Below are 20238 nucleotides of genomic sequence, written 5' to 3'. Positions count from 1 at the left end.
AAATATGTCATTGGTAACAGACTTCAGCAGGAATTAGAAACAGGGTAAGACAATGGGTAATTGAAGCTGAAGGGATACAGACTGTGCAACAGGACTAGATACAAAAACTCAAAAATGGACAGCACAATAATACCTAATTGTAAAGTAATCATGTTAAAACACTGAATGAAGCTGCATCTGAGCTATAGGTTTTTGTTTTGTTTTGTTTTGTTTTGTTTTGATTTTACTATTATTACTTTTATTTTTTTCTCTATATTAACATTCTATATCTTTTTCGGTTATGTTGCTAGTTCTTCTAAACCAATGCAAATGTACTAAGAAATGATGATCATGCATCTATGTGATGATGTTAAGAATTAATGATTGCATGTGTAGAATGGTATGATCTCTAAATGTTGGGTTAATTTCTTTTTTTCCGTTAATTAAAAAAAAAAAAAGAGAGAAGGGATAATTGGAGATGAAGGGATACAGACTGTACAACGGGACTGGATATAAAAACTCAGAAATGGACAGCACAATACTACCCAATTGTAATGCAATTATGTTAAAACACTGAATGAAGCTGCATGTGAGGTATAGGTTTTTTGTTTTTGTTTTTTTTGTTTTTTATTCTTTCTATTATTGTTTTAATTCTTATTCTGTTGTCTTTTTATTTCTTTTTCTAAATCGATGCAAATGTACTAAGAAATGATGAATATGCAACTATGTGATGTTATTAAGAATTACTGATTGTACATGTAGATTGGAATGATTTCTAATTGTTTTGTTAATTCTTTTTTTAATTAATAAAAAAATAATAAAAAAAAAAAAAAAAAAGAATACTGGATTAGGAACCAGGGACCAAGTTCTACGTCTAGCTTTATGTCACATAGACTGCTAATGGCACCCCAAAGTTCAGGCTCACTTTTTCCCTAGTAAAAGAACTCCCAAGTTTATTTAGGACATGTGCTTCATTAAAGCACCTCCTTGTAGCTCAGTGTAGCCATGTGACAATGTTCTGGCCAATAACATCTATATTTCGGTACCTTAGCTTTTAAAAATAAGATTAATCAGAGAGTGTGACTTCCAGGAAACCTCTTTACAAACAGACATTTGCCTACAGCCCTTTTCTTCACCTTTCTCGCTCTTCTTCCCTTCTCATGCCTAAATTCCTCTGTGATAGCCAGTCTTGACAGCCATTTTGGGCCACTGAGACAAAGGAAGGCAAAGGCAACTGAAATCCTGACAACTCTGTACAACTAAATGCAAATTATTTTTCCCCAATTGTGCTCCTCAGTTTCCACAATCTCCAGATACAGCAATTGCTCCTTCCAAGACATGAAAGCTCATCACATTGGGCATCATCTTCATCTCCCTTATTTCTGCCACCAGACATCAAATCCTTCACCAAGCCCATCTGATTCCTTCCAACATTATAACCTCCGACTCTTCCATCCTCACCTGGCTTTGCCTGAGCAGCTATCTGATTGGTACTGATAGTGACAGAAACAACTAAAGCCATTTGCCAATCTCATAAAGAGATGCCTTGCTCACTGCCTTTGCTATATCCTTTGCTTTTGTTAATCACTATTTATTGGGTTCTCTGTGGGTGGTGATTTCACAAGGCACAAAGGAAATGGCAGGGGTAGAGCCTTCCTCCAATGAATGTGCAGTTCTTCCAAGGAGGCAGTATGCCATTCATTTGTTCATTAAGCCAACATTTATTATGCGGCATTTATTATGTGCCAAGCACTGAGCTGGTACCAGAGATAGAAAGATAACTAAGATATGGTCCATGCCTGCCCCTTCCAGGGAATAAGGTAGACGTATAGAGAGACCAGAAACAAATAACTAGATTAAAATTTATTTTCAAGAAGAAAGTCCCAAAGTCAAGTTTATATTTGCCATTCAAGGAAGAAGAATGCAAACACCACCCAGAGTCTCTTAGGCTCACTCTATCCATTTAGAAGAGAGTCCCATAGAGCCCATTTAATAACCTACAGCACACTAACTTCTGTTGTAATCCATTAGTGATTGTACAATGCCCATCTATCGTCTTAGGTAACTGGGATTTGGGTGATTACATTCTATCCAGCACTAAATTTCTATGTCACATGAAATACATAACTAATGTCAGTGATGGTTACCCAGACAGATGTGCGTGAGTGATTAGAGGTGCCTAAGGTGATGGTTTTCTGGAGATGAGTAAGTTATTTTAGGGGGGTTTAGCAAAGGAACTACCCAAAGAGGCATTCTAGTAGGAAAGTGAGTGTCTCACTGTAACTGACAGCCACAAGCAAAACTACAACTCGTGGTTAATACAAGAGTTTCCATATTATGTTTCACTACAAAACATGGCAATATTATTAAATAACGTGTCATGGTTTCATTGCACTTATTTATTTTCTACACCCCCACCTATTTCTAAAAATGATACGAAATCACTTACAATGAAATAAGACTATACAAGAGGAAGATTTGTAAAGGATAAAAGAACAAGAGACTTAGAAAAAACTACATTAGAATTACTAAATTGATAAGAATATTTATCTGAGCTTCTCAGCAGCTAAGGAAAAGGCAAAACATCCTGAGTTATCCAGATCCCATTAGCTGATAAAAAGTAGCATATCAGTTTATCAGAATCTCCTTTTAAATTTTGAGGGGAGTTTATTTATTTATTCATAATACAGATATTTCTGAAAGTGACATTGAACAACTTGAGAAAAACATATTCAATAGAAGATTTACATACTAGTATACCTTAAATCAAGGCTTAATAAAATGCACAGTATCAAATAATAGTCTGTACAGGACTATATAATATAATGTCACCACCAACTACAGCAACCTGTTTTTGAAAGGAATGAAGATCCTTTTCCTAGAGACTCTTTTGTAAAACTATGTTCTGAGCTCCAATCGCCCCAACCCCACCCTAGCCAAGTAGTCACTTTGCACAGAAATAGCTCTGTGTGACCCAGAACTCTGCAATAGGGTTGTATGGGGTTCTCAGTGAATTCTTAGTGAACACTGGTGACCATCTGACCAAGATAAGATAAACTCCATCTACCAGGTGCTATCACATGGAGTCACAAATAATTCTCTGATGGTAACAGCCTTTATTCTCCACTGGCTCATCCTGAATGCAAAGTACCCTCCCTGAACTACCCTGGAAGCCATTGGCAGCCCTGGATCTGCTTTCCAAATGGACCAGGTGCATCCCCACAATGCCAGATGACAGACAAGGGGATGCAGATTCTTCTTCATCCTCCAACAGTTCAAAAGCATAGACTTCTCTATTCCTCTAGACAGAAGCTGGTTTACTCTCAGACTCTATCCTACCCAGATCATCAGATATCTTTCCCAAGAACCTACCTAGCTTTATCCCTAAGAAAAAAAGCAGTTGTCAGCTCTTGATGCCATTCAAAGAGTAGGGACTCTGAAAACCAAAAGCAGACCTTCCAGAGCTAAACAGGACTCTAACAATCCCCAAACTTGATTTCTCAAAAGTTTTCTGGAGGATCAAGAACTCATTTCTTACCATGAAATCTCTAGAGTCCCCTAGATTCACAAAGCAGAGGCAGGAAGCCTCAGCAGGCTTTGAACTTCTTTCCCCAAGTCACACAGGCCTTAATTTAGATTCAAAGTGCAGCCAGCAGAGCAGGGTACAGGACTGGAACACATTTCTGTACTTTTGCATATGTCCCTTCCACTGGGATGGACCTGCTTCTCTGTTGTCCATCTGGCAAAATCCTATTCATCTTTTGGAAAATTTTCAGATCAGGCACTATCACTTTTGAAAAATTTTCCCTAACAACTTCCTTTCCCCATGAGAATAAATCACTCCCAACTCGGTACTATTCCTTTACTTTCTTTATTATTGCCTGTATCATTTCATGCGTTTATTTCTTGGGATAGGTTCTAAAGTCTACCAAGGCAAAGATTTTTACCCATCCTCATAATCCTCACTTCTAGCAGAAGGCTTACCATTTTCTAGGGGCTTAATTAAGGTATGCTGCACTGTACTGAACAAGAGTCTTTAAGTAGGATTAAAAATTCCAAATGTTACACCAGGGATTTTCCTGGTTCTCTGATGGGCTCAGTAAATTCCACATACTTCCAAGTTACCTACCATTCTTCAAGCCAGATTAATATAGATTTGTCAATATTGATCTTTTAAAATTTAGACCTACATTGGTGGCAAGTCAGGATAAAGAGGAATTATGTGCTCAGAAAGGATACAGAATATGTTGAAAGAAAATATTTTGAAATATTAATCTCTATTGTTCTGTTATTCTCTACATCCTCATCCCAGCCCCATTGAATTCTTCCACATATATACCAAGAGCCCACCCTTCTCCTCAGCTCCTGGTAGTGGTCAATAGTCTCTCACTAGTAAGCAGAAGGAAAAGCTTCAGGCACTTGACTATTTGGAGAAAAAAGGAAACCTACTGATCTAAATTCAAGAAGAAAGATTTCAAGGCACACTTGCAAAGTAGGGTTCTCTGTTCTTTGAAATAAAAAAGTCTGCCCTTTCTAGGTGGCTATATTAGTCAAGAGATACCTGTAAATATAAGATATATAGAAGTGTCTCATGTAAGCATAGGGATGCGAGAGTCCAAAATCCATAGGGCAGGCTGCAAGGCTGGAATTCCAATGAAGTTCTGTAACGAACTCTACAAAAGAGACTCACTTGCTGAAGAAAAAGTGAAAATACTCTCTTTTCCCTTAAAAGTCCTCAACTGATTAGATTCTCTCATTGCAGAAGACACACCCTTAGCAGATCATAGATAGTAACTAGATAACTGGGCACGATCACCTGGCTAAGTTAACACCAGACAAGATGGAATCTAACTATCACAGTCCACCCCTTGTCAACTTGACAGCAACACACAACACCTTAAACCGTACTTAATTTCTAAATAGAACACAATAACAGACATATGTTGCCTAACAGTACTCAACTGCCCTGTGCCCAACTAAAAAGGTACTAAATCCAGAATGAGGTGCAAGACCTTAGGTAACATTCATTCTTAAACTTGATATCCTATAACTCAAATACTGTAACATGAACAATGAAACTTATTTCATATGATAAGGAGAAAATAAAATATTTACTTTATGTATAAACACAAACATACTCATAACAAAACAAGGAGGAAATATTCATACCATCACAGTCCTCATTTCTATAACTGGTATGTGCTTGTAGTTAATATTCTATCACTAGCTTCTCCCACTGCCCATTCTATATTCCTTTTACCCTCAACAAGCATTTCAGATGGCTATGATTCTTTGCTTGGTGAGTAACCCCAACATTCATTCTTGAAGTTTCTGAGCCATTGGTAGGCATCCCTGAGTTGGGCTATTGCAGTTTTCCATTGACTTTAATCACAGCGCACTGTAGTACTAAGAGACACGCTAAAGAATCTCCTGTTATTTCATGAAAACTCTTCTTTACCTCAGTTGTGTAGTTGAAGTCCTATTTTGCCTTGATAGTCAGGATCAATTACCCCAGCCAGTATAGTAATTCCCTTCCTTGCCTGTTGATTCAGAAGCATGAGAAGTCCAAAGTGGCTAGATGACAATCTTAACTTCCAGTTCAATGAAATCATTGTTGTGCCTCCTGGTAGGAGCATTCCTTCTTCTGGAAGTAAGACCTGTAGGCCAGCAGAGCTTAAGGTTTCAGGGACAGGAAGCAACAATGTTTCTAGTGGATCACCAGGGATAATAGTGAGTGGTGTCACTCCCATTTCCACCCATTAACTCCTGAAACTGAGAATCCCGGCTATAGGAGAAAAAGCACCAAAGAGTGGACACTGATTCAGAGCATACACAGCATTCTGGAGAACATTGCCCCAGCCCTACAAAGTATTGCCACCTAGTTGGTGACAATTGGGTCTTCAAAAGGCCATTCAACCATTCTATCAACCCAGCTGCCTCTGAATGAACTTGGTAAGAACAGAGAATTCCATGAGCATGTGCCCATTCCCACACTTCATTTGCTATGAAGTGGGTTCCTTGAACAGAAGCAATGCTGTATGGAATAACATGATGGTGGATAAGGTATTCCATAAATCCAGGGATGGTAATTTTTGCAGAAGCATTGCATGCAGGGAAGGTAACCCATATCTGGTATATGTATCTATTCCTGTTAGAACAAATCACTGCCCCATCCATGATGGAAGTGGTCCAATGCAATCAACTTGCCACCAGGTAGTACACTGATCACCTCAGGAAATGGTGTCATATGGGGACTGAGTGTTGGTCTCTGCTGCTGGCAGATTGGGCACTCAGTAGTGGCCATAGCCTAGTTGGCCTTGGTGAATGGAGGTCCATGTTGCTAAGCCCATGCATAGTTTCCATCCCTACCACCATAGCCATGTTTTTCATGAACCCAATGGCCAATGGCAGAGGTGGCTGGGGAAAATGTATAACTTGTATCTACAGAATGGGTCATCTTATCCACTTGATTATTAAAACTTTTCTCTGCTGAAGTTACCCTCTGGTGTGCATTCACATGGGACACAAATATCTCCATGTTTTTTTGCTTACTCAGAAAGGTCTATTCACATACCTTTACCCCAGACCTTTTGTCACCAATTTTCCAATCACACTCCTCCCAAGTCCCTGACCATTGAGCCAAACCATTAACAACAGTCCATGAGTCAGTATACAAATGTATATCCTGCCAGTTCTCCTTTCAAGCAAAATGAACAACCATGTTCACTGCTTGAAGTTCTGCCTTCTGAGAGGATTTCCCCCTCATCACTGTATTTCAGGGACATCCCAGAAAGGGGCTGGAGGGTTGTAGCTGTCCACATTCAAGTGGTACCTGCATATCATGCAGAACCATCTGTAAAATAGGACCCAGCGGTTGGCCATAAACCGACCATCTGGGCATTCTCTGGGTAGGTATTTTAGTCTGCTAAAACTGCCAGAATGCAACACACCAGAGATGGATTGGCTTTTAATAAAAGGGGATTTATTTAGTCAAAAACCTACAGTTCTTCAGAAGAAAGACAGCTAACTTTCATCTGAGGTTCTCTGTTACATGGGAAGGCACAGTGTGACATCAGCTGGCCTTCTCTCCTGGCTTCTAGGTTCCAACAACTTTACCCAGGGTGATTCCTTTCTTCATCTCCAAAGTCTGGGCTAAGCTGCTTGGGCTGTACTGCATTAAGCGCTCTTCTGACCTCTCTCTTTTAAGTCCCCAGCTAATTAAATTGAATATCACTCACTATGAAAGGCACTCCCCTTAGCAGGCTGCAGACGTAATCAGCCATAGATGTGTTTTGCATCCTAATGATTCAAGTCCACAGCAACAGAACTAGACACTATCACCTGGCCAAGCTGACAACGGAACCTATCAGATGTCCACCCCTTGTCAACTTGTTAACTATGTGCATTACCTTAAACCATACTTAATAAAATACATTCACTTCATCACATCACAAAAGCCTCAAATCATTTCAGTAACAATAGAAATACAATACCAGCTCAAAAACAGTACAAAAGCTCATCAAAGTCAGCTATAAGCATGGTCTGTTCTAAGGCAAAAATTCTTTTCTGGCTCTGGACCTGTGAAACTCAAAACAAGTTATCTACTGCCAATATATAAAGAAGGGACAATTATAGAATACATTTTGTCATTACCATAGGAAGAAATCAAAAGGAACACAGGGGTCACTGGGCCCAAACAGTTCTGATTTGGATTTCAAAGTCTGAGAGTCATTTATCCTCAGGGCTTTAGAAGGTGGGCCCACACTTTCCAAGGGCCTACATTGTGGCTTTGCTCTTTCCAAACACTGGGGTGGTTGCAGTCTTGGGGGGCAATGGTGAGACCAACTTTTTCTCACCTCCACCCTCTCCAAGCTTCAGGGCAGCACCCGGGATCTCTGCCATCTACAGGGCACATGCTCAATGCCTCTAGAACAATGGGGTGACAGCCAGGCTCCCCTCAATCCCTTGTTTTTGCACTCCACCCTCTCCACCCTGTGATGGCACAACTCTTCCTGAGCAATGAAGTGGAAGGCCCACTCTCTGCTCCTGGGGCAAACTCACCCTCTCCAGATGCATGGGTGGATCTGCTCTCCTGGCCCAAGGTTTCTTGACTCCAAACCCTAGCTTCCATGGTTCTCACTTGCAAAACTCCAATTTGTCCCTTTTCTGTTCCCCTTTGTCCAGACTGGCAGTGGTTCCATTTACACCAACAGTCTCTTCAAAACACTCCAAGCCTTCTCCTTCAAGCTCCTCACAGTTCCTCCAAAATCTTCCCATTATCCATTTAAAAAACCTGTTCCAACATGTCTGGTATTTGCAAACTCCAGCAGCATCCCACTTCTCCGGTACCGAAATATTTCAGTCTGCTAAAGCTGCCAGAATGCAACACACTAGAGATGGATTGGCTTTTAATAAAAGGGGATTTCTTAGTTAAAAACTTATAGTTCTTCAGAGGAAAGGCAGCTAACTTTCATCTGAGGTTCTCTGTTACATGGGAAGGCACAGGGTGATGTCTGCTGGCCTTCTCTCCTGGCTTCTGGGTTCCAATGGCTTTCCCCAAGGCAATTCCTGTCTGTATCTCCAAATATCTGGGCTGAGCTGCAAGTGCTGAGATGATCTATGTTAGCTGCTTGGGCTGTGCCTTGTTGAGCTCTTTTCTGACCTCTCTCTTTTAAGCCTCCAGCTAATTAAATGAAACATCATTCACTGTGGAAGGCACTCCTCTTAGCGGAATGCAAATGTAATCAGCCATAGATGAGTTTCACATGCCAATGATTCGAGTCCATAAAACTAGGCACCATCACCTGGCCAAGTTGACACCTGAACCTAACTACCACAGTGGACATGAGTCTCATAAGGACACCCAAATCTCACCTAGCCTCATTTCTGTACCCATCCCCTTATACAATCCTTATCCCATGGTCCAACATTAGTCAGTTCCTCTCAGAATGGAGAACAATGGCAGGAAGAAAAAGCCCCTAATACAGAGGGACCATATGGAACCATTTTGAAATGCCACATTGTCAGCAAAGAGTGGGACATATTATTCCTCTTACAACAGGCTTTGATGAGCTCCAAGCATGAAACAATTTACATTATGATGTAAATAATTGGGCAACACTCTGAAATATGAAAACTTCCCATTTGGACATCAGGCATAACTCAGCTGCTGGTGTTCCATGGGTCCTTAGAAGACGCTAGAAAAATGACCTATGGCTCAAGGAAGGAGCCAGTAGCCTCTGTCTCCAGACCATGTAGTTCCCCCTGTTTTCCTAATCATAAGATTAGTAGTTCCTAATCCTTCAGATCACATCATCCAGCTGCTGCAAATATTTTTAGTACTAATATAGTGCTAATATTTTTAGTACTGGTGGCTCACTCCAAAAATGTGCTTGAAGTTAAAATCTAACGTAAAATATGCATTTTCATACTTGGTGACTGAGGCGTGAAATGGAATCATGTGGGATAAGGAAATGGCAGAGCAGAACAAAGAAACAATACCAACAACACAGAAATTAGTGTTTCCCTGGCTCTGGGAAACACATGTTTGAAAAAGTTAATTCCCTGGGAAGTACTTGCTTCTGTGCTGTAGTTTTTTCTGTTCTACTCTACCACTTCCTTATCCCATGTGATTCTTTCTCATGGCTCAGTCACTGAAAAGAAAATGTATATTTTAATTTTGAAGTGAGAATTCTGAAATGTCTTTGAAGCATGTGTTCATGCAACAAAGCTGAATCCCAAGGCCTGACAGATCAGAAACAGAGGTGAGACAGTTGAAAAGAAAGTTAAGAGCTCAAAAAGTTGATTGAGTCAGTAAGAAAATCGTGGATGACATTAGGGGGTGAGAAGTAAGTAAGTGGCAAACTAACCTACTGTTGCTCAAAATCAGGTAAAAATTAAAACAAACAAAAGGGTAATTTGGATACCTGTAGAAGGAAGGTAGTAGCAATTAACAGGAGAACAAAGGTGTTTTTTTTTTTGCATTGGTTTTCTGGATGAGAAGCACTACAATGTTTGCAGCCAATTAAGAGAATCCTAATATTAATCACTTTACTTGCAAAGAAGAATAAATCCAGAAGAAGGGTGAGTACAATGGTTATTGTTTTTTAAATCAGAAGTACAACATTTTAAATGTCCAGCCACATTTTTTAATGGTGCAGAAGGCTACAATTATTTTTCCAAGACATATATTCAATAATTCTCACACTGTTTCCTATTTCAGAGCAAATCTTTGGAGAAAGGGAATGGATGGCAGTAGAAACACAAGACCTGCCAAGGTTCCAACAAAAAAAAATATTCCTGTATCTAGTTGATGGTTTTACCAAAATAAATGGCCATCTGGGACTTGAATACCAGCCATTATTTATGCTTTTAAAATTACTGATTATAATTTATTTTTCCTTTAAAAAAAACAGAAAAAATCAATTATATCCTAGGAGGTAAATTTTTATCTCAGTGGGAAAGAATTTTATGCTCATATGTTATCCTAACAATAACAATATTTGTGTTACTGAAGCTGCCCCCTCCTCAGCTCTACAATAAAAATCTACTTGAAGGAGACAGACTTGATTCCTGAGATAGTCATCATGCTTCAGTATATTTATTGCAATAGAATAAAAAGAATGTTGATCTCTCAAGGACTTCTCTGCACTTGGGAGGGGACTCGAGGCACCAAAACCTAACCTGATGATAAAAAAACATCCTATAATGCTGTATGTGGAAAGTCAGGTCTATTCAACAGGCACGAATGTTATATACTTACCAAAACAAAGGAAGTACTGGAGAAGCTTTGGAATACAGAGACAAAGGATCTCTGGAAAGCAATGGGCGAGCTGCCCCTCAAAAAAGGCCTTTAGCCAATGGTACATATTTGTGACTTTTTTTTTTCTGTAAACTAGTTCAACTATCTACTAAATCTCTCTTGGGCCTCTCATTAGCAACTCTTCATGTCTTTATGTTCCTCAGTACAACGTGAGACAAATACCTAGAACAGAAAAGGAAAACAAAGTTCTATAGCACACCAAAATCAAGAACGTAAAACTTTTTCCTGAAAATTTAATTGTAAAATTTTCAAATTATGACTTTGGCCATCAACTATTTTTATTAAAGAACAAAGGGTATAGCATCTAGAGAAAGCACACAGTGCAAATGGCTCAGAACCTATATGTACAAATTAATAGAGATTAAATCCTATTACTGTTTCATGTATTCGAGCTTGAAAAATAGGCTCAGATAAGCCAATAAATTCTGAAGTTATGGGCTTCTGGAGGTACAAGAATTTTCTAGCCTCTCACAGTGAACATTTTATACTTTTAAAATGTATAGGCAAACACAAATTACAGGACACTCTACAAAATAACTGGTCTGTACTCTTCAAAAATGTCAATGTAATGATAATGACAGTCCAGATTAAAAAATACAAAAGAGGTATGACAACTGAATGCAATGTATAAGCTGGGATTTGCTTTGGTTCTAAAGGACATTATTGAGAAAATTAGCAAAACTGGAATAAGATAGGTTAGATAATAGTATTATATCACTGTTAATTTTTTGATTTTGGTGATGACACTGTGATTATATAAGAAAATGCTCTTGCCTGAGGAAATAAACATTAAGGTATTTAAGGGTATAAAGGCATCTATTATCTGCAGTTTACCCTTTAACTGTTCAGAAAAAAAATCAAATGTATATGAGTATGTGTGCATATGAGAATGGGGAAGTGAAAGCAAATGTGATATAATATTAACATCTGGACAATCTGAAGGTGAATCTAAGCAAATGCAGAAATTCTTTAGTATAAGTGCTCTGTAAATCTGACATTATGTCAAAATAAAGAGAAAATGAACAAATATTTTTAAATATGTAAGATTTCATTTTTACCCCATACAATCCTTTATGGTCTTTAGTAGTATTTAATAAGAGGAACATACTAGAGGCAGTCCTACTAGGATGTTTTACCCTAAAAAAATATGTACAAGGGTTTACTATTTCCAGTGTAAGAAAAAAATCGTCAATCATTACATTTACAGCCTATCTGGAAAGAGACTTAGAATGCGACAGGTTTCTTATGGTTTAGCAATAAACATATTTTAAAAGCTAAGGATTACCCATCTCAGTAAAAGGAAACAATTATTACCAAAGGAAATAATTATACCATAAAATACCAGTACCGTTTTAAAAAGCAAGATTTCTAACTATCCTACTACACTCAACTTAGTAGCAGTTTGGGGAGAGGAAACTGATGTGAATGGAAGCAGCAAGACCCACTATTGACAAAAGTGCCAGCACAAAAATGCCCCTAAATTGGGTCCTAGGCCTGGGCTCATTGGGTCATTGCTTTAACAAATGGGTCATTGAGAGCATTAAAGTGTTTTTTTTTTCCCAGCAGAAGGATGTGTGTGAGTGTGTGTGCGAGTGAGTGTGTGTGTGTGTGTGTGTGCGCATATAGTATACATATGAGGAGTATGTCTACACATAAAATTAGTGTTGGTCTGATTTTTTTTTATTAGAGAATCTCTGGGTTTACAGAACAATCATGCATAAAATAAACCAGTACCCACCAGCACCTTGCATTGGTTTGGAATATTTCATGCAATCAATGATAGCCCATTTATATAATTGTACTACTAATTAAAATCATGGTTTAACTTAGGGTTCACTATTGGTATAGTATAGTTCCATAGATTTTTAAAATTAATTTTTATTCTGTTATTGTACCTACAATCTAATATTTCCCATTTTAACCATATTTACCTATACATTTCAGTGTTGTGGTTAATTGAATTCAAAATGTTATGCTACCATTACCACCACCCATTACATAAATACCTCCATCATTCCAAATAAGAATCCTGTACATTTTAAGCCATAACTTCCCATTCCCTATCCAAACCTCATCACCTGATAACCTAACTCTAGATTCTGATTCTGAGTTTGCTTATTCTAATTATTTCATATCAGTGATCATACACTATTTGTCCTTTTGTGTCTGACTTATTTCACTCAACATGATGTCTTCACTGTTCAAGCATGCTGTTACATGTATCAGGACTTCATTTCTTTTTTGCTGAGTAATGTTCCACTCAATGTATATACTATATTTTATTTATCCACTTATTGGTTGGTGGACACTTTGGTTGCTTCCATCTTTTGGCCATTATCAGTAATGCTGCTATGAACATTGGTGTGCAAATATCTGTTCAAGTCCCTGCTTTCAGTTCTTTTGGATATATACCTAGCAGAGGGATTGTCAGGTAATATGGAAGTCCAATACTTAGCTTTCTGAAGAACTGCTAAACTATTTTTCCACAGCAGCTGCACCATTCTACATTCTCACCAACCATAAAAGTATGTTCCCATTTCTGCACATCCTCTCCAATACTTATTTTCTTTTTTTTTTTTAATAGCAGCCCATCTAATGAGTGTGAAATGGTATCTCACTGTGGTTTTGATTTGCATTTCCCTGATGACTAATGATGTTTTCATGTGGTTGCCATTTGTATATTTTCTTTGGAGAGACACCTGTTCAAATCTTTTGCCTAAGCTGTAATTATTTTTTTGTATTTTTGTCTTTTTGTCAAGTTGAAGGATATTTTATACATATTGGATATTAATTCTTTAACGGCTATATGGTTTCCAAATATTTTTCCCACTGTGTGGGTTATTGTTTTTACTTTCATGATAAAGTCTTTTGAGGTGCAAAGGTTTTTTATTTTGATGAGGTCCCACTTATCCATTTTTTTCTTTTTGTGCTTTGAGTGTAGAGTCTAAGAAACCATTGCCTAACACAATGTCCTGAAGATGCTTCCCTACCTTTTCTTCTAGGAGTTTGATAGTTCTAGTTATTACATTAAGATCTTTGATCAATCTTGAGGTAATTTTTGTATATGGTGTAAGGCAGAAGTCCTCCTTCGTTTTTTGTTTTCTGTGTTTTTTTTGGCAAATGGAAATCAAGGTTTCCCAGCACCATTTGTTGCAGAGACCAGTCTTTCACAGTTGAGAAATCTTTGACACCTTGGCCATAAGTGTGAGGGTTAATTTCTGAGCCCTCATTCCTATTTCTCTGGCTTATACATCTGTTTTTGTGCCAGCACCATGCTGTTTTGATTACTGTGCATTGTAATAAGTTTAAGATCAGGAAGTGTGAGTCCTCCTGCTTCATTCTTTTTTCTCTAAAGGTGGCTTTAGCTATTCAGGGCCTCTTGTCCTCCCATATACATTTGATGATTGGCTTTTCCATTTGTTCAAAGAAGGTTGTTGGAATTTCTAGTGGGAATGCATTGAATCGGTAAATAGCTTTGGATAAAAATGACATCTTAACAAGATTTAGTCTTCCAATCCATGAGCGTGCAATGTCCTTCCATTTATTTAGGTGTTGTTTCATTTCATTTAGCAATGTTTTGTAATCTTTTGTGTGCAAATCCTTTAAAGCCATAGCTAGATTTAGTCACAGATATTTGATTATTTTAGTTGCTATTTTAAATGGGATTTTTTTCTTGATTTCTTCTTCGGATTGTTCATTGCTTGTGTATAGAAATACTACTTATTTGGAGTGTTGACCTTGTACCCTGCCACTTTGCTGAATTCATCTTTATTAGATTTAGGGGCTTTGTTGTGGATTTCTCAGGATTTTCTGTATAGGACCATATCATCTGCAAACGGTGAAACCTTTACATATTTATTTCCAATTTGGATGCCTTTCATTTCTTTTTCTTGCTTTGAACTGCTCTGACAAGCACTTCCAATACAATGTGGAATAACAGTGGTGACAGTGGGCATCCTTCTCTTGTTCCTGACCTTAGAGGGAAAGTGTTCAATCTTTCACCATTAAGTAGGTTGTTGGCTGTGGGCTTTTCATACATGCCTTTCAGGATGTTGAGAAAGTTATCTTCTATTCCTAGTGTTTTATCCAAAAAGGGCACTCTATTTTGTCAAATACCTTGAGAAGAGAATTTTTTTTTCCCCTTGATTTTGTTAATGTGATGTATTACATTAATTGATTTTCTAAAGTTGAACCAACCTTATATACCAGAGACATACCCCATTAGGTCATGGTGTATAATAATATACTGTTGAATTCAGTTTGCTAGTACTTTGGGATTTTTGCATCTACATTCATAAGAGATATTAGTTTGCAATTTTCTTTTCTTGTGGTATCTTTGTCCTGCTTTGGTATGAGGGTGATGTTAGCCTTCAAGAATGACTTGAGGACTATTCCCTGCTTCTCAGTCTGTTGAGATATTTGAGATTCAGTATCCTTGGAATGTTTGGTAGAATTTCCCCATAAAGCCATTTTGTCCAGGGCTTTTCTTTGTTGGGAGGTTTTTGATTACTGAATCAATCTCTTTACTGGTAATTGGTTTGTTGAGATCTTCTATTTCTTCTTGAGTCAATGTAGGATGTTTTTGCATTTCTAAGAATCTTTCCATTTCATCTCAAACACCTAATTCATTGACATATATTTGTTCATAGGATCCTCTTAGAGTTCTTCTTATTTCAGAGGAGCAGGTAGTAATGTTATCCTTTTCATTTCTGATTTTCATTATTTGTATCTCTCTTTTTCTTTGTCAGTCTAGCTAAAGGTTTTGTGATTTTATTGACCCTTTCAAAGAACCAACTTTTGGTTTGGTTGATTCTCTTTCTTGTTTTCTATTTCATTTATCTTTGGTTGGTTCTTATTTCCTTCATTCTGCTCATCCTGGGTTTAGTTCACTCTTCTTCTAGTTCTTCTGGTTTGGAGGTTAGGTCTCTGATTTGAGGTCTTTTTTCATTTTTACATAGTGTTTTCAGTTATAAATTTCCCTCTCAGCACTGACTTTGCTGAATCCCATAAGTTTTGCTATGTTATATTTTGGTTTTCATTCACATCAAGACATTTTGTAATTTCACTTGTGATTTCCCTTTTAACTCATTGGTTGTTTCAGACTATGTTCTTTAATTTCTACATATTTGTGAATTTTCCATTTCTCCCTCTAGCTTCATTCTACTGTGGCCAGAGAACATACATTGTATGATTTCAATATTTTTTGGATTTGTTGATACTTGTTTTGTGACCTATCATATGGTTTATTCTTGGAGAATGATCCACATGCCCTCAAGAAGAATGTGTGTTTTGTTTTCATTGGGTGCCTGTTCTATACCTGTCTGTTAGGTCTAGTTGGTTTAGTGTATCATTCAAGTCCTGTACTATCTTATTGGCCTCTGACTAGATGTTCTATTCATTATTAAGAGTGGTGTGTTAAGATCTCCTACTAATTATGTAAACCATCAATTTCTCCCTTCATATCCCTCAAAATTTGCTTCATATATTTTAGGCTTTGCTGTTGGTTTCAGTATTTATAATAAACACATCTTCCTGTTGAATTTTCCCCTTCGTCAGTATATAATGACTATCTTTGTCCCTTGTAACTGTTTTTTTTTTTTTTACATGGGCAGGCACCAGGAAATGAACCTGGGTCCTCTGGCATGTCAGGCGAGCATTCTTGCCTGTTGAACCACCGTGGCCTGCCCCTTGTAACTGTTTTTTGACTTAAAGTCTATTTCATTCACTATTGGTATAGCCACCCCAGCTCTCTTTTGGTTACTACTTGCATGGAATATATTTTTTTCATCTTTTCACCCTCGACTTACTTCTATCTTTGACTTTAAGGTGAGTCTCTTACAGACAGCATATATTTGGTCATGTTTTTTTATCCATTCTGTAAATCTCGGTCTTTTGCCTGTACAGTTAATTCATTTACATTAAAATGTAATGTAATTACTTATACTGCAGAACTTTCTTTTGCCATTTTGCTCTTCAGCCTTTGTAAGTCTTATACTTTTTTTGTCTCTCACTTCTGTTACCTCTGTTTCCCAGGAGACAGACCTCCCTCTCCCAGGCATTTAAAGCTTTGTCCCAGACTGTCAAGCTATATAGTTTTTATATTCTATATGTTTTTATATGTTTCAGGCTGCTTTTGCCTTTCAGGAAAATTTTGGAGGCAAGTCACCGAGAAATGACTTTCCCAAGTCAATCTTTCCTCTAAAACCAAGCTAAGGACCCACAAAGTGCTCCCAAGTGCCGTGGGGAGGGAATCAGGGAGGGCACCAAAATCTTCTCCAATCACTCCCCAGAGTTGTGCTTTCCTGGTCTATCCAGCAAATGCAGCCCTTCAACTAATTCTCCCCTGCAATCCTAATGAGGTGCTGCATCTTTTAATTTCCACCACCTAAGCCTCTGACCAGGGAGTGTTGAAGTAATGGCTGCCACCACCTTTCTCTCTGGTGGGTTGAAACAACAGCTGCTTCCACCTTTGCCCAGGGCAGGTTGAAATAGGAACTTCCCTCAGAGCCAGGATCCAGCAATTCAAATTCACTAATCAAAAGCTGTGAGCAATGATTGGCCATGCCCACCCCTCTTCTTGGGAAGGAGGATTTGTATTTCCCTTTCTGTCATCAGCAGCTAGCCAGCGACTGGATCCTGCAGCAATCCACCATGAGAGTGGGGGATGGGCACTGGTAGCCGCCATGCAGAAAGAGCAATTTACAGTTCTTTACCATAGTTTATCAGCCTCTTGCTCTTGCTCTTCCCTGAATGCTGTACCATATTCTTCTGACCTCTGGAGTTTCAAAAATAGTTGTTTTAGATAGTTTCTGCCTGCTTTGGTGAAGTACTGAGTCCTGGAGCTTCCTATTCCTCCATCTTCCCTGGAATTCCCATATAATATTTCTTTAACCACCTTTACAGCAATCAGTGGGTCCTTCCCTCTGAAGGATATCCTCTGAAGGATAAGAATCACTTCCCTGTTTATTTTACTCCAAACCACAGGAAAGAAGAAAACTCAGTGCAGAAAAATGTTTGTGGACAAAAGAAGTCAAGTGATGGCCCAAGACTACACAAAATCCACTAGTCCAACCAAGAAGAATATGTGTGTTACATTTTTATGTATTAGTAACTTGGTCAGACGCTCTTAATAACATGATTTTTTTTAAATGACCCAAGTATTCACATTAATGTCTGAGAGTAAGCTGGTCTCCTCCAACCCCCAACCCCACCCCCCAAAATTTCCCTAGATAAAATGAAATGGATTCATTATACTATGTAATATGGCCACATTAGCAATTTTACTTTTTTTCAATTTCTATAAAATTTCAAACTAAATTACTTCACTTTCCATCCTAAACTTTTTATTTATATATATTTATATCTGCATTTAATTTGTTAAGAAAAATCCTCTGTAGAAAACAAAGCAAAGTTAAAAGTTAATGCAGGCTTCCGGGTCAAGATGGCGGCTTAACAATGTGCGCATTTTAGTTCGTCCTCCAGAACAACTACTAAATAACGAGAAACAGTACAGAACAGCTCCTGGGGCCACGTCAGTGACCAGACACACAGCGTACCCCAGTCTGGACCAACTGGACCAGCTGCGAGCCCCCACAGAACTGTGAGTTCCCCCAAAGCTGCAGCAGCCGGCGCCCCTCCCCCACAGGCTGCTTCCCAGAGGGGAAAGGAAATAGACTTTACCAGCAGTAGGGACTGAGAACAATCAAATGCCAATTGTGGAATTAATTAACAAATTCTGACTACTAAAAATAGGTCCCCAGCTTAGGTGAACCTGGTCAAAGTAGAGGTTGCTCATTTTTGCCCTGGTGCCCAGGGGGCAGGGCTGACGGGAAAAAGAAAAAAAGAAGGAAACAGAGGTTTTTGTGGCTGCGTTTCGACAAAGGCTTGACTGCCTTTGGACATAGTGGTAGGACTTCTCAGGCTGTAACTGCCCCAGGCATAAGCAGAAACAAGCTCCTTTGAGGGCTTGTCTGGAGTCTGGGCCTTCCCCAGGGGAGGGGTGAAGCACAACACAGGTGGAATCCCTCTCTCAAGAAATTCATACACCAGGGCTTGGTAATTTGAAGCCATTAAAACCAGCCTACAACCTCTCCTCTGTCTCCACCACGCCCCCAGCTTGGAGAGTCCGTCAAAGTTAAAGGTACCGCATCATCTTACGCTGGTGGGACCTGCAGGCAGACAAGCGCCATGTACTGGGCAGGATAAGGAAAACAGAGTCCAGAGACTTCACAGGAAAGTCTTTCAACCTGCTGGGTCTCACCCTCAGGGAAAACCGACGCAGGTGACTCTTTCCTCCTGATAGGAGGTCAGTTTGGTCTGGGAAAATCTGGCTGCGGTCTATAATATCTAAGTAGACCCTCCTAAGGGTGGGGGGGGAAAAGGCACCACACAAGCAGGGCAAGAAACAAGAAAACAAGAACTGAAAAATTCTTCTCTATTAAAAAAAACTTAAGCTAGAGGTCCAGATAAAGCTGAACGGAATGTCAAAGAACAGATAGACAACAAATTCATCCAGCAAGAAAACCCTAGGTAAAAGAAGTGGAAGCAATCTCCAGAATAAACTAATTAAGGTAATTAAATGCCTAGACACCAGCAAAAAATAACAAATCACACTAGGAAAATTGAAGATATGATCCAGTCAGAGGAACAAACCAACAATTCAAATGACATACAGGAGCTGAAACAATTAATTCAGAATATACAAACAGACATGGAAAACCTCATCAAAAACCAAATCAATGAATTGAAGGAAGATATAAAGAAGACAAGGTGTATTAGTTAGAGTTCTCTAGATAAACAGAATCAACAGGGAACACTTGCAAATATAAAATTTATAAAACTGTCTCACGTGACCGCAGGAAAGCAGAGTCCAAATCCACAGGGCAGACGACTCCAAAGAGGGTCTGGATGAACTCTGCAGGAGAGGCTCACCAGCCGAAGCAGGAATGGGGCCTGTCTCCTCTAAGTCCTCCTTAAAAGGCTTCCCGTGATTAAATTTAGCATCACTAATTGTAGAAGACACTCCCCTTTGGCTGATTACAAATGGAATCAGCTGTGAATGCAGCTGAAGTGATCATGACCTAATCCTATGAAATGTCCTCATTGCAACAGACAGGCCAGTACTTGCCCAATCAGATTAACAGCTACCACAACTTGGCTGAGTTGACACATGTCCCTAACCATGACACAAGGAATGAACAAAAAGAAAAAATTGAAAGTCTGAAAAAACAAATCACAGAACTTATGGGAATGAAAGATACAGTAGAAGAGATGAAAAAAACAATGGAAACCTACAATGGTAGATTTCAAGAGACAGAACATAGGATTAGCGGACTGGAGGATGGAACATCTGAAATCCAGCAAGAAAAAGAAAATATAGGGAAAAATATGAGCAGAGACTCAGGGAATTGAAAGACAATATGAAGCGCACAAATATG

At 38.7% G+C, this 20238-nt stretch overlaps 1 long non-coding RNA gene across 1 annotated transcript in view; it reads right to left on the bottom strand.

Moving 5' to 3' along the window:
* Window positions 1-10934, bottom strand: part of LOC143662665 (uncharacterized) — a 50828-nt gene extending 39894 nt beyond the window's left edge. Inside the window, exon 1 of the long non-coding RNA XR_013165528.1 lies at window positions 10742-10934. This is a non-coding gene — a long non-coding RNA (uncharacterized LOC143662665). The remainder of the gene's footprint in view (window positions 1-10741) is intronic.
* Between the last annotated feature and the right edge of the window lie 9304 nt (window positions 10935-20238).

The sequence above is a fragment of the Tamandua tetradactyla genome, chromosome 18, assembly GCF_023851605.1.
Source record: "Tamandua tetradactyla isolate mTamTet1 chromosome 18, mTamTet1.pri, whole genome shotgun sequence".
In the NCBI taxonomy this organism is placed as follows: Eukaryota; Metazoa; Chordata; class Mammalia; order Pilosa; family Myrmecophagidae; genus Tamandua; species Tamandua tetradactyla.
This window is presented reverse-complemented; position numbering and strand designations above follow the sequence as displayed.